The sequence below is a fragment of the Coregonus lavaretus genome (assembly GCF_964263955.1).
Source record: "Coregonus lavaretus genome assembly, chromosome: 32".
NCBI lineage: Eukaryota > Metazoa > Chordata > Actinopteri > Salmoniformes > Salmonidae > Coregonus > Coregonus lavaretus.
The window spans coordinates 18765313-18780814 of NC_140019.1; the positions used below are offsets into that span (position 1 = coordinate 18765313).

At 44.5% G+C, this 15502-nt stretch overlaps 1 pseudogene across 1 annotated transcript in view; it reads right to left on the reverse strand.

Moving 5' to 3' along the window:
• The window catches only part of LOC311107219 (ATPase family gene 2 protein homolog A-like), a 117286-nt pseudogene that overhangs the window by 9634 nt on the left and 92150 nt on the right, over window positions 1–15502 (reverse strand). Inside the window, exon 18 of the transcript in view lies at window positions 13419–13583. The product of the transcript in view is annotated as an ATPase family gene 2 protein homolog A-like (transcript). The remainder of the gene's footprint in view (window positions 1–13418; window positions 13584–15502) is intronic.

Below are 15502 nucleotides of genomic sequence, written 5' to 3' on the forward strand. Positions count from 1 at the left end.
TTTTTACTTAAGTACTTTACACCACTGACAAAGAGGTTTACCACATCATGACCATTGGAATACAAATATGGATATTTTGAGTTGAATTTACACATTTGTAACAGTTTGTATTAAGTCGTGTAATACTACACAATAAATATTATAATGCCTACAGCCTATGGTTATTACAAGGTTATACACGCTCGCACACACACACACAGTAGAAAAAAGTATCTGATCTGTATAACACACACAACAGATCATTATTTTGTATGAATTCAAATTGCACGTTTGATTTCAAGGGAAATAAATTACACCACTTGTGAGGGCCATGCATTCTGTTTAATTGCAACCAACATACATACCAATCCTGCACTTCCATCCTTTGCAGTCACAGCAGTTTACATTATTTTCATTGCTTAGGGTTCGGGTCGTTCCATGGAGCGACCTGACGGTGCATATCCTGCAAATCTCAACACACAGGGCTATCAGTCACTGGAAAATATGGATTGGTTCAGTTGGAGCTTTTAGGGGGGCGGCTTGCACAAGCCGCCATCGGCAGGTCGTGCCTTAGAACAGAATGGAAGTTCTGGAGGAGGTGGTGGCATGGCTGGGAAAAAGGCATCTGGCGTTCATCAGCCATCGCGGGCCAATCTCCCCCAAAAGTTGCCGGGCCGTAGTTGTGTCACTGTTGCATAATTCAGGGGGAAATGATAAAACAGGGTCTGCTGACACCGCCACCTCCCGTCATGCCAGGGGAACCCACAAAGGCCTCAATGTGTTTGGAAAACGAGACCTTCATAGGGAAGTCTCACTGGAGGTGAGTTAGTGCTGGGCTGGAATAAAAGCCTGCGTCCACTGTGGCCTTCCAGAACCGGAGATGCCCATCCCGGTTCTAAACCGAGGCCCACACGCTGTCCTGGTCTCCTCTACAAATCATTTGGGCCCATATTCATAAAGGCTCTCAGAGTATGCATGGTGATCTAGGATCAGCTTTGCCTTTTAGATCACCAGTAATACGATTATATGGAAAAGGGGGACCTGATCCTAGATCAGCACTCCTACTCTGCGGGAGCTGCGAATGTATTTAATCTATTTCAAGCAGAGGAAACTGAACCATTTGGAAGGTGACCTCACAAATTCCCTTGGCGTATTTACATAACATAACATACTGTATGCCATTTAGCAGACGCTTTTATCCAAAGTGACTTACAGTCATGCGTGCATACGTTTTACGTATGGATGGTCCTGGGAATCGAACCCATTACCCTGCCGTTACAAGGGCAATGCTCTACCAACTGAGCTACAAAGGACTATATTTCTCCCCATTCCAAGAAGGGCACAGAACAAATGTGTACCCTACAATTAAGGTGTCTAAGAGGCGAAAAATATATATTCCTGGTGGGAATAACCAATTTATTGCAATGGGAAGGGCGAAGGGGGAGAAAATAAAAATGGTGGTTCCCTTTGAGCTCATCCATGGGACAGAGGCTGCCAACAAGATGGCAGACTATTGACATTGCCAGACATTGCCGGGTAAAGGTAGGTGAAAGGTACAGATCTCAGATCCTAAATCCTAATCTGTTAACCATTATGGGGAAAAAACTTGGAGGAGGGTTGGGTTGCAACGGCCAACTAGAACATTTATTTTCATTGTAGCTAAAGAGAATTCGTACCAAAATAACTCCATAACTGCTTAACCACTTCGCCTGTGTGTGTGTGTGTGTGTAAGAGAGAGTACTGTAAGATTGTTTCTACTTGTTTTGACAGATTAGTTGTAGTACCAGCATCCACCAGGGTAATAACCCATCAGGATCCATTTTGGCTACCAGCCAACCTCTCAGATGACTCACTAAAGATCTGTTTCTGTAATGTTTGCCTGTTTTTGTTAGTTCAACTTCACAGTTAAGTTGAAAGAGAAGCTAATTTTTAAGTCATACAAAGAGACTCTCCTGAGAGGTTTAACAGAATTAACCCAAATGTTACAGTAGCTAGTACTTCCTATCATACATAAGGAGTGACAGGACATGAACTCCATAGGAAGAGGAGTTTAAGATGAGTATGTACAAGGAGGTATGTTGGTTGTGTAAGGCAGGGATGGCTTGGCTAAGGCAGGTGCTAGGCAGATGTCAGAAAGTGAGCTATTTCTTCGTTTGGGGCCAGCCGAGCAACATGATTCAGACACTGTAAAAAGAGGCCAGGGCTAATTGTCTTTGAGGGTTTCCCATCATTCAAATAATTGAACTTGTTGTCAGTGGTGATGTGTAACAATGAAGGCATGCAGCACAGGCCTCAATTAAGGAGGGAGAATGTTGAGAGAGAGGGGCAAGGGGGGGTGCTTGTGACTTCAACAACATGATTGAGGGAAGTTTCCATGCAACACGTACACACACGAACACAAAAAAACACACAATCATCTTCAATTGTTTTATTTACTTTGTTCCAACATAAGGGACATGTTAAGGGCCTCATGTCTCAATCTCATGACTCAACAACATATAATTTGGTTGTTTACACCCAGTTGCCCCCCTAGTTCAACAAACCGAAAGAGCTGCTCCCAAGTACAGTGCCTTTTCCACATTTTGGTGTGTTACAAAATGGGATTCAAATGGATTGAATTGTCTTTTTTTTTTGTCAACGATCTACACAAAATACTCTGTAATGTCTAACATTTGTAAAACATTTATAAAATATAAAATGAGTATTCAAATCAATCTACACTGGACAATAAGCATTCAATCTGCTGAGTCAATACATGTTAGAGTCACCTTTGGCAGTGATTACATCTGTGAGTCTTTCTGGGTAAGTCTCGAAGAGCTTTTCACACCTGGATTGTGCAACATCTGCCCATTACTCTTTTCAAAATTCTTCAAGCTCTGTCAAATTGGTTGTTAATCATCGCTAGACAACCATTTTCAGGTCTTGGCATAGAATTTCACGCAGGTTTAAGTCAAAACTGTAACTTGGCCACATTCACTGTTTCTTGGTAAGCAACTCCAGTATAGATTCGGCCTTGTGTTTTAGGTTATTGTCCCGCTGAAAGGTGAATTCATCTCCCAGTGTCTGGTGGAAAGCAGACTGAACACAGTTTTCCTCTAGGATTTGTGTTTAGCTCCATTCCATTTACATTTTAGTCATTTAGCAGACACTCTTATCCAGAGCGACTTACAGTTAGTGAGTGCATACATTGTTTATTTTTTTTCATACTGGTCCCCTGTGGGAAACGAACCCACAACCCTGGCGTTGCAAACGCCATGCTCTACCAACTGAGCTACACGGGACATTTAATTTTTATCCTGAAAAAACTCCCCAGTCGATAACATGATGCAGCCACCACTAAGCTTAAAAATATGGAGAGTGGTACAATACTGTGTTGTATTGGATTTGCCCCAAACATAATACTTTGTTTTCAGTCCAAAGAATGAATTTCTTTGCCACATTTTTTGCAATATTACTTTAGGATGCATGTTTTTGAATATTTGTTGTTCTGTACAGGCTTCCTTCTTTTCACTGTCAATTGGGTTAGTATTGTGGAGTAACTACCATGTTGTTGATCCATCCTCAGTTTTCTCTTATCACAGCCATTAAACTCTGTAACGGTTTTAAAGTCACAATTGGCCTCATGGTGAAATCCACCAGAGTTGTTGCCAGATAATTTAATTTTAATTTCTCTACCGTAAGCCACCTCCAATGTCGTTTTAGAGAAGTACGTCCTACCGGCCTCACAACAGCAGACCACGTGTAACCACGCCAGCCCAGGACCTCCACATCCGGCTTCTTCACCTGCGGGATCATCTGAGACCAGCCACCCGGACAGCTGATGAAACTGAGGGGTATTTCTGTCTGTAATAAAGCCCTTTTGTGGGGAAAAACATATTCTGATTGGCTGGGCCTGGCTCCTCAGTGGGTGGGCCTATGCCCAGGCCCACCCATGGCTGCGCCCCTGCCCAGTCATGTGAAATCCATAGATTAGGGCCTAATGAATTTATTTAAATTGACTGATTTCCTTATATGAACTGTAACTCAGTAAAATCGTTGAAATTGTTGCATGTTGCGTTTATATTTTTGTTCAGTATAATAATAGAACAACTCAAGATGTTCTGTTGAAATCCCACGGGGGGCCAGTATAAAAAAATATGTATTCACTAACTTTAAGTCGCTCTGGATAAGAGCGTCTGCTAAATGACTAAAATGTAAATAATAGTGTTAAAAAAATAAAAATGTATTTTCAAACATGAAGTTTAGAAGTCAGGGTTTGGAACAGCCACCTCTCAATAGAAATAGGTGTAGAAACAATGACTTTGTACTATATTAATGTAGCAATATGTTTGTTATTGCCTTGGATTGAATTAGAACAGGAAGCCTAGCGGTTAAGAGCGTTGGGCCAGTAACCAAAAGATCGCTGGTTCTAATCTACGAACTAAGTAGTTGAAAAAAATCTGTCTATGTGCCCTTGAGCAAGGCACTTAACCCTAATTGCTCCTGTAAGTCGCTCTGGATAAGAGTGTCTGCTAAATGACTAAAAGGTAAAATCATGATAAATGTCCTAATTTTGGAGACTTACCTGTTTATTAAAATATTTGGACCACTTCTGTAGAATCACTGATATAACAATTGCACACTGACATATTCATCTTTCTCATTTAGGAGGCTTCTTTATACAGTACGCTGCTGAATACGCCAGTGTTTTTTGCGTGTTTACCGTGCGCGATTCGAAAAGCCACAAAGGAAAACAGGTTGAGCAAAAGGCAGTTTGTTTGAAAACGGGAAGGCATTCCAGGCTCTGAGCCAATACAACCCCTAAAGCCCCCCACTCGAGAGACAGAGAGGACCGAAAAAACTGCAAACGCACAGAAATGAAATGAAGGGGGCCGTCGCTGTGGCAGCCCAGACTAAATTATGGATCAAGGGTTTTATTGCAATGCACACTTTATCTTTCATTCCCTTCATAAATTATGTCAGCAATCACTTAAATATATGGAGGGACTAAAGTGATGCATTGCAGCAGCCATTAGCTGGAGATGTGGGCGAGTAATTCGGAGACCTGGTTGCCTGGCAGTGCAGCAACAGTCATCATAAAGTCAAACCAAACAAAGAAAATGGCAGTGTTTCACGTTGCACAGGTGTAAAGCTCACATTTATGACAACTTAGAACCAGTTCTATCAAAAACATCAACTGTAAAGAGTATTTGATAGAGCGTAAGCCCAGGCATTAGTTTTAAATATAGCCTATATACTGCATCTGTCCAATCACAAGTTCTTGTTCACCTATTAGATCACAAGCTAAATATACACTTCCTGTAACAATGATGTTAATATGTTAATATCACTTTTACGGAATCCGTGTTTACATACACATATTCATTTCTGATTATTTATTTTTTTGTTGTTGAGTAGTCGTGGCCTCACAACACACACCTTATGAATGCAACACCCTCATGCACATACACACTCTCAGCAGCCATGTTTGAATAACAACCATAAAGCTCTTCTCCTTGTGGAGAGTTCTAGAGCCTCCCTGTCAGTCAAAGTGCTGAAATAAGATGTCATTAGAGCGGCCAAGGCCACACTGATCTACACTGGACAACTGATAGACACACAATTGCCTGACAACTGGTTCCGCTGCTTTTTTCGTTGCTCCCAAAACTCTGTCTTAAATGGTAGAGGGCTAAGCTTGGTCTTTCCAGCCCAGTGCGGCGAAAGATGCCCTTGGTGCTGTTGTGAGGAGCTGTTTAACGCCATGATATCAGCATTGGCACGTGCACAGGCATTTTTCCTCCAGGCTTGAGGCTTTTCTCGCTTCCCATGCTCGGAGTCAATAGAGGGCCACAACACGAGCCCCGGAAACTTCATTTGGAGATGCTCCAACCGCTTCTCTCATCCACTGGCTATTGCCTGTGTGCTCTACCCATCCCATCCCCCACAAACACGCACTAATACAGAGTTTATTCACTGGGATTCTGTCTGTTCCTTTACATAGAAATGTATCTTCACAGATTCTCATATTTGTCATGTGTCAGTTCTACGAAAAACTCTCTCCGTAACATTCAATAACATTCTAGTTTCCATTCTAGTGTCAGTCAATAAGTGTGCTCAAAAATGTTAGCAATTGCGCTAGCTAACTGGCAGCGCATACCAACGGGCTCAGGCCAAATCCACCTAGTATGCCGTCGCTTCCTACTTCAACAAAGCCGCTCAGTCGCAGTATCAAAAAGCCTTAATGAGGGACTTGTTTGGTGGCTACCTGCTCCTACAGCAGATCAACGAACCCAGACGGGGTGTTTACTATCAATCCTTCCCTGTGTCCTTAGCAGCCTAAATCCAGTCTGCCCACACAAACGGCTACATTTACAGGAGCAGCGCTGGGGCTAAACCCCCTGGCACTCTGTATTACGCCAACACCAGCCCCAGCTTGCTAGCGAACACACAGACACGCAGGGGTACGCACATACATGCACACACATACACACACTTTGCCTGTGTGCTTCTTCTAATCAGGCTGACATCTAGTGCCAGTGATGATATTGGCTCTTGAAGACGTTCTTAGGCCAACACCAAAAATATTGACTCCCCGTTTTAAGAAAATATAGGCCCCACTGCATCCGACTTTAAATACTATCGAAATCAAACGGCCTGAGCTCCGACCAGAAATAAAATGTTTCATCCTCCAAGAAGGCAAAGAGGAAGTGTCTGCAGTGACAGCAGACTGCCAAGAGAAATAAGGCCTGACCACAGCCCCATGTGAAACCTATTTAAGATTACAAGGCAAGAGGGGGGCGGCTGGTTAAGTTGAGGATAGGGGGAAGGAGAGCGGCGGGGAGTGTGTGTGTGTGTATTGGGGGGTTTTGGAGTCACGTGGGGGGATGGAAACATCACACACGACCATAAGGAGAAGGGGTAGGGCCTCTTGGCATGCAGTGATTGAGTCAAGGAATTCAGATTCCATTAAAAACATGGCTGAAGGGCCTCCCGAGTGGCGCAGCGGTCTAAGGCACTACTGCATCGCAGTGCTAGAGGCATCACTACAGACCCGGGTTCGATCCCAGGCTGTGTCGCAGCCAGTCGCGACCGGGAGACCCATGGGGCGGCGCACAATTGGCCCAGCGTTGTCCGGGTTAGGGGAGGGTTTGGTCGGCCGGGATGTCCTTGTCCCATCGCGTTCTAGCGACTCCTTGTGGCGGGCCGGGTGCATGCACTCTGACTTCGGTCTCCAGCTGTACGGTGTTTCCTCCGACACATTGGTGCGGCTGGCTTCTGGGTTAAGCAATGCGGCTTAGCAGGGTCGTGTTTTGGAGGACGCATGGCTCTGGAGGAGGCAGCCGTGGCGTGTTAGAGGGAAAACAGGGCCTCGCTTTTAAAGGGCATATTTGTCCTCGCCCGTTAATCAGGCGAATGAAAGCGGCACATTCTTCCCAGCCCTGGGAAGGAAGAGATGGCATATTTACTAAACATGCCCACACTGGAGCAACCCGGAGACCGCTTTCTATTGCTCTGTGTGTGTGTGTGTGTGTGTGTATTCTCGTGCACTACTCTGCCCCAGAGTGTGTGCTCATATGTGTGTACAGTCTTGCTCACAAGGTAAGCAAGGTTTAGGATGTCTGTGCCCCTCCTCTATTCTAAAATTGCTTTAAGTTGTATGGGCAACATGGGTAACGTCTACTACCAATGTGTGGCACAAACCTCTGGATGATGCACTGGAGACACGGAAACCTTGATATTGTTTGATATTGGTTGTGGTTTTGTCTAGGAGTAAGGGGAATGGTGCCATTGTGCCTTTGAGAAAGACACTTGATCCCAATGGATCAGGCCAGTACAGCTTAATAAGAGTATGTCTAAAAGGCCAAGACATAACAAGGGTATAATTACATTTTGAATGGGAACATGTCGGCACACAGACAGACACAAACACTTTCAAAGCAATGTCTAAGTGGAATAGCCTCCATTTTGTTTGGGCAAATAAGTAAAAGAGGGCTAAAGACTCCACAGTATCACCAATACTCTCACGATGACACAATCCCAATATACGTACACACACCTGATTTGTAAACAAAGTGCCAAGGGAACCCTCCCCCCAAACAGTGGGCTACTGGTTTACAGTTGCACCATACATACATCCATATAGCAAGAGTTCAAGGAGGAGAGGGAAATGATGCCGCAAGACAAAGGAGTGGCCAATCCACAATCGTTTGCAAGGTGTTAAACGAGAGACTGGCCTTCCTGTTTGGCTGCTTGTTTAACAAAAGGGCCCTCAGTGCAGCGTTTAACTGCATACCCCTGTCCTGTAGGCCCCTGTGGGCCCCCAAAACAGGCACACCTCCTCCTGACAGCAGCCTATGGTGCCTAAGGCCAGGGTAAGGAGAGGAAGAGCCGGGAGCCAACCCTATAACCTTTTTACTGGTTCCTGGAGTTCTTTATTGCTGGTCCTCTTTCCTTTTTTTTTCTCTATTTCGTAATCCCTCTCTCTTTTCTCCTCTTCCAGCTAAAGGGTCCTAGGAATTTTTTTTCACTGGTTCCTTAATGCTGGAGGAGTAAACCTCCCTCTCTATCCTTCCTACTCTCCCTCCTCCCTCTCTCTCCCTCCTGCTCAGACTCTCTCCCTCCTGCCTCTACTACAAACCAAGAGAAACACTACAATGGGTACACGAGTGGATCATATTTCCCAGGAAAAAATCGATTTGAGCCACACGTGTACACAGCAAGGTCTTTATATATAAATGCAAAAAGGCAGAGCTGGAAGTCTTTCCTTTTCATTCATCTCCCATTTTGACAGCCATGACTCTGAAACGCTTCTCACTTGAAAAGGGATAAAGATAGGTTTATGTGGAAAATTAGTGAGGTAAACAGCTATTACTTTCAGAGACAATTGGTGAGGTAAACGGCTATTCCTTCCAGAGACAATTAGTGAGGGAAACGGCTATTCCTTCCAGAAACAATTGCAAATCTGACATACTGTACTTGCCTTGGTGGTAAATTGTGAATATTTGATGTACATATTTTGGGGCAATTTCTTTCCTTTTCCTATGGTCAGAAAATGTCAAAACAGTAGTGGTTCGCTATTGCAAAATTATACTGTGCATTTAAAACAAGCTCACAGATTTATAGCACTCACCTATATTTTGGCCTCGAACAACCGCAACATTTGCCAGATGTAGGCCAGACGGACACTTGCGTCATTGAGTCTTAACATTGAATCTTACTGTTATTCAAATAGCAACAGCTTTGTTGACGCATTTTTGCTGGGTGTCCTAGGTGATAACACTCTTTGCAACAACAAATATGGGGTCATAAATCTTTGGCGGGGAACAGGGCCAGAGGAACGACCACAACAGGTCTTAAAAGGAAGCCATTTGTCTTCCTGCTCAGAAAAAAAGAACATGGTGGTTTTTGTGCTTTTCTTCCTCCCCTTCCATACCATTTCAATGTTATTTCAAATACTTTTCACCTACAGATTGAAAGAGTATACGAGGCCTTTTGGTATTTCGGAGCTAAACATTGGTTTTGGTTGGCTGGTTATGTTAAGCAATCTTTACATTAATTCTGAATACAACACATATTTTGACAGCAGGGGATTTCTTGGAGAAATTAACTTCCATCTCCATGAAATCCATTTAATCAAGCACGATGAAGCCCTAAATGATGTCCCCACAATGCACCTCTCCCCATTTACAAGTAGACTAAGTTTCCAGAGTCCTTTTTGACGGGCGTCCTCTCCATGACACCCTGTGCAACCCTCCGCAGGCTAACTGTGAAAACAATGTTGACTGCTAGTAAAGACGCCTGCTCTATGAAAGCTAATGGGCCAACAGGTTTCCACCGGGCTGGAGGAGCTGGCCTCTCTCTGACTCGGAACATGAGATTGGGTACATAAATCCTCAGTTCCTTCCTGTCAGGGCTTGATCATAAAAAAAAGAGACGCGTCACCTTTCCCTCCGCACTAGCAGCAAACCCTCTTTACGACAACACAATGCAACTACGGTATCCAATTTTACTTCGTTGGACGGCTGAAGTTGGGTGGGGGAGGCAAGAGCAGTGGTGATGGACGGGGTGGTGGGGTGTAAACTTGGGGAAACCAGATGTCACTCGGGGCAGGAACCTGCTGAGTGGAAGTGGTGATTTTAACAAAGCTTCTGGCTCGGAGACGACATGACAACAACTGTGCCTCCCCTGAACAAGTCTCAATTCCCACAAATGCAATTAAAATCAGTGCTGCAGGTAGGCAGACCGACCGCCGTGACTGAAGAGTAATCTGACCCCAGACCTACCAGTCTGTCACTCTCCCAATCCATTCAACCCTAAGCACATCAAGAGACTAGGGATGAAACAGGGTCTTTAGACAAGAAACACAAAATTAGGCAACACTTTCCATTAATGACACTGTTGCAACTTAATGTCAAGTGTAAGTGGGGCGGCAGGTAGCTTAGTGGTTAAGAGCGTTGTGCCAGTAACCGAAAGGTCGCTGGTTCTAATCCCCGAGCCGACTAGGTAAAAAATCTGTCGATGTGCCCTTGAGCAAGGCACTTAACCCTAATTGCTCCTGTAAGTCGCTCTGGATAAGAGCATCTGCTAAATGACTAAAATCTAAATGTAAGCCAAAATCATATTCTCTCCTCACAAAGTCTGATAACTAATGCAAGACTCACTGTTAAGTAATGTCCGTGCTCATTTTCTCAAGGGTTAATTTCTAGTACTTCAGTTGGCAGAGAGAGAGTAGGCGAGAGAGAAATCTGACTCGGCAGACCGGCCTACAATTTCAATAAGAGCCTGGATAATTTACGAGGGCCCCTCATCAAGCTTGCTCCCTAGAAGCGTGGGCTTGATACACGACCGATGCCCATCCACCATGGCACACCTCACCGCCCTCTGCAGAAACGCAGCCGTGCCAAGATAAATACTCCCGCTCAGCAGCATTTCAGACAGACGCATAGCACTCCGGCAGACCTTTATGACCGGGCCACTCCAGAAGTATTCACATACCCTCAGGAGAGCTATAGTACAGTGTCGTATAGACTAAATTTAAGCACTCCATTCCACCAATACATCCCACCGTATGGCCACCAAGAGACACTGGAACACAAGAGCTATTTACAAGCTGTTTCAACCAATTACTATATCTTACTGTGTGTATATGACTGTTTATCAGTGTTGTGGTCCTCTGTAGCTCAGCTGGTAGAGCACGGCGCTTGTAACGCCAAGGTAGTGGGTTCGATCCCCGGGACCACCCATACACAAAAATGCATGCACGCATGACTGTAAGTCGCTTTGGATAAAAGCGTCTGCTAAATGGCATATTATTATTATTATTATTATTATTATTTATAAGTTGGAGCCTTGAGGGGCATGAAAATGGCTTCCAAATATCCCCTGACATACAGGTACTACAAAAGCCCTGGCAACAACAAAGTGTGTAACTGCTCACAGACCATTGACTGTTGTGAGGAGCAGCACATTTTTCTGGGGGGTTTTGTTGGTTACAGAGAGTGAACTGCAACAGAGATAGCAAACTTTCCACTGGTCGGTGAAAGCTCTATCCCAAAAAACCTGATGTAAAAGGGGTTGGTTTCCAGCGCATACCTTCTCCAGGTGTATGCCTGCTCTAAGCTGATTTTGGGTGGGGGAGTTATGGAAGGAAGGAGGGAGGGAGGAAGAGAGGGAGGGTGGGGGTAAATGCTTTCCTCTGTAGCTCAATTGGTAGAGCATGGCGCTTGTAACGCCAGGGTAGTGGGTTCGATTCCCGGGACCACCCATACGTAAAAAGGTATGCACACATGACTGTAAGTCGCTTTGGATAAAAGCGTCTGCTAAATGGCATATTATTATTATTATTATATAAGACCCAACGGATCTCTACAAATCCCCAAAAGGTAATGTAGTCAAGCAAATTCCTCGACACCTCTTTTCCTCTGATCAGATCTCCAGGAGAAAAGCCAGAGAGATGTTAGTGGCTAAAAGGTCAGACACAGTATTGACAAATCCTCTTCATAAAATCCATGCAGCCTTGCAACCCTATTTTCTAGCCCCTGAAGGCTGTAAAGTGTCATCATTAAACCACCAAAATCATGAAAAAAATCTTGACACATAGGGCTTGTCAGGGCTTCAACCGTACCGCGCTGTTTCTCTGTCAAGACAACGTGATTCACACCCCAGCCCAACGCCAAGAGACAAGTTTGTCACACAATGGAGTGTTTGTGCGCCCGCTGTGAGTCCGCCGACCATGAGATCACGAGGGCTTTGACATAGCACAGATATTATACTTACACAGTGGAAAGCGAATAACATCTCCTTGCAAACGCTGGCCACCTCTCTCTTATTTCCTGTAACCGTTAAAAGGTGGGTTTAAGACCATAACAATGAGGAGAGAGAGAGCTGAGAGAGAGCTAAGAGAGAGAGAACTATACTATGCGAGAACTATACATACTTATGGGCAATTTTTTTCTCCCAAAATTGAAAAACAATACACACATTTTGAAACAGAAAAGGAGAAAATCCAGTTTCTATTGGGAGAAAAACCACTTTGTGCCATATTAGCTGCAAAATATGTAGCTTCCTGCCACACCCGTAGGGACAGCCAGCCAGTGGAACGACCAACCAGAGCAATAACTTTACTACCTGTGTCTTTCTCACTATTTCATTATTGTCCTCATTCATGTCTTACTGTAGTGTCCTGTTAATTGTTACTACTCATTGAGTATTAATATTCGTCCTATTATTATCGATCTGCGTCATCATTAATTTGACTTTTGTCTACATGTTTGCTTTGGCAATGTATGCGGTAACACTTTCCATGCCAATAAAGCCATTTGAATTTGAGAGAGAGAGCGAGAGAGCTGAGAGAAAGAGAGTGATAGAGAGAGCGAGAGCAGAGAGAGAGAGCTGAGAGAGAGAGCTGAGAGAGACCTGCGCCTCAATATTTGATTTTCCATGTTGAACTTGACTTTCCAGGTCTCCGCATTGAGTTTGCCGCTCAGGGTTGGGTTTGTCTTAGCCGATCCTTCTTTTGACAGTCCGGGTTTTGCCAGGGTGGCCAACCGTGAATCCCGTAGCATGCTATCGATCAATCTCACTTGAAGGAATTGATTCACTCTGGACTCAATTCCTTGATCATTTGGTTACACCTTGTTATCCAATAAAAACCATGTTGCAGCCAACCATGACCAAGTGGTAGAGTTGTTCCTGGACATTATTTGAACATTTTCAATACTAAATACAAGGGGTTACAAACCTTAACTTGAGATCTGCATATGTGTAATGCAGATTTTTGCGCAAACCATGCATTGATGTCAATGGGAGATTAGCACCAAAATTCTATTACACTCCAGGATCTCAAATTAGGATTCAGCCCACAATGTGTATTAAATCCTGCAGATCCTATGTATTCTACCATAAAATTATTATTATAGTCTACGTGTTGTTGCAACCATAATCGGTACGGTTTGTCTCACTTCTGCTCCGGAGTACTTTTCCATTCGGGTCACCAGTTCATCCATTCACATGTCCTGGTCCACTGACATGCTGCGGAGCTGCAGCGTGAAGATCTCCTGTCGCGTGGGGCCATCCGGTAGAGGGATGTACACTATCCGGTCTAGTCGTCCGGGCCGCATCAGAGCCTGGGCAACAGAAGAGAGGGGGACGGGCTGTTAGTCATGTCTGTGTGTTTGTCTCTGCTGCTCTGTGACAAACATCCCCTCAAAGATGGAGTCTTCATCAATGAATCAATCAATAAATCTTTCCACCTATCCTTCTCTCGTACCCCTTCCCTCCATCTCTCGTTAGGAATCTGAGACTAGAAGATTTTCATGCATTAATTGCAGATGGGGTAAACTGGCCCTGAAGCAAGGCCTGATTTACACACACGATATACCTCAGTTCATATCAAGCGTGAAGATTATTATTCCAAATGGAGGCCATGTGCTGTCTCAGGACAATATTCAATCAAAGTCCACACCATACGCTGGTTTCCAAGGTATAGCAAAACCACACTGGATGAAAGAATGCACAATTGAACTATTGTTTACCATGTGAAACAGAAAGAATCTCAACTGAATATCCTTTCTAACACGTTGTCTTGCAGTAGAGGTAAGAATACGGTTCCGTTTTTTATCCGAGAAAGAAACGGTGAAGGGAACTGCTGTCCTACTCTGAACTAGTTGATTAGGATGGTATTTAGTCCCTCAATATTGACTTTTGGACAGGATGTAAACATGGCTACTAAACACAACAGTATCATCAGGGTCAAACAGAATAACCTCCCTCGCCACAACACTAATGAATCCCTTTCCTGTCATAAAGGGACGGTTGACTGCCCAGCACAGGCAGACAGACTGGCAGACAGACAGACAGCCTAGCCCATCGCCTTTCAACTTGTTGTTTACATCCCCTGCTGAAACGCTCTGGATATACGAAGGACTTTCAAGCCTAGAGACTTCCTTCCTATATGTACATATTTGAAAGAATGAAAGAGGATATTTTCTTGGGGGGGGGGGGGGTCATCCAGATTCTTCCAATTGGAGCTGCCCTGCTATGAGCTAACAGTGTGAGTAGGAGGACATGCTCGCAGGGGGACGGAGTAGCTTGACAACCTGTGTCTGGAACAAAAACACGAGAGTCTCTTATTTGTCATCAGCCTTCCCATGAGGGGGGCAGAGGAGTGGGGCCTGTGGTTGTTTGTCGCCGGAGTGTGTATTCCACTCCACTGTGGACGTGCCAGGGACACATCCTGAGTTGCTCTCCTGGAAGTATGTGGCGGCCGCATGCCAGCGCAAACTTGCCGACCCCTCACACACACAGATACACACACACAAACACACACACACACACACACACACACACAACTTGCAGGGCCTCCGGAATACAACTACACTAACAGGACAAACCAGGAAGAACCGAGAGCGTTGCTCAACATGAGATCCATTTACGTTTGTTAACCCTAGATGTTGCTCAAAACTAATTATCTGGGTATTTCCTACAAGCTAAGTTGCAAACTTTCTTTACTATAAAAACACACACATGTACAAAAAGCTGCACATGCACGCTCTCAAGTATCCAGGCGTTCACACAAACAGATCCACTTTGGGCTTTGAGACTGCTACACTCAATTGACTGCCCTCGAGGCAAAGAACAGTCTTTTTTTCTGATCCTCTCAGCGAGAGCAAAGGGCTCATCCATCACTTAACAAGATACACTTCCTGTTTTCAAGGATCCTGGGGGGAGGGGAGGGGAGGGGCGGGACACCAAAAGGCAAATACTTGGCTTGGCATGTCGGCAAGCGTTGACGGGCTCTTTCGTAACGCCATTGTTCTACCTGAAGCCTTGGATTGATGGCAGAAAGACAGGGAAGAAGGGAGAGAGGTATAAAACCAGCTGGAGCAGAGGACAATGACAAAACCCACTATAACCTCCTGCTGACATCTCTCAAACATTTATAAAATGTCACAGAACTGAAACACTGCAGTTATTGGGGAATCAGGTTCCTATATTCAAGTTATGAGGTTATCACAGTAGTCTAAATTGCTCTCAGGAGTAAACT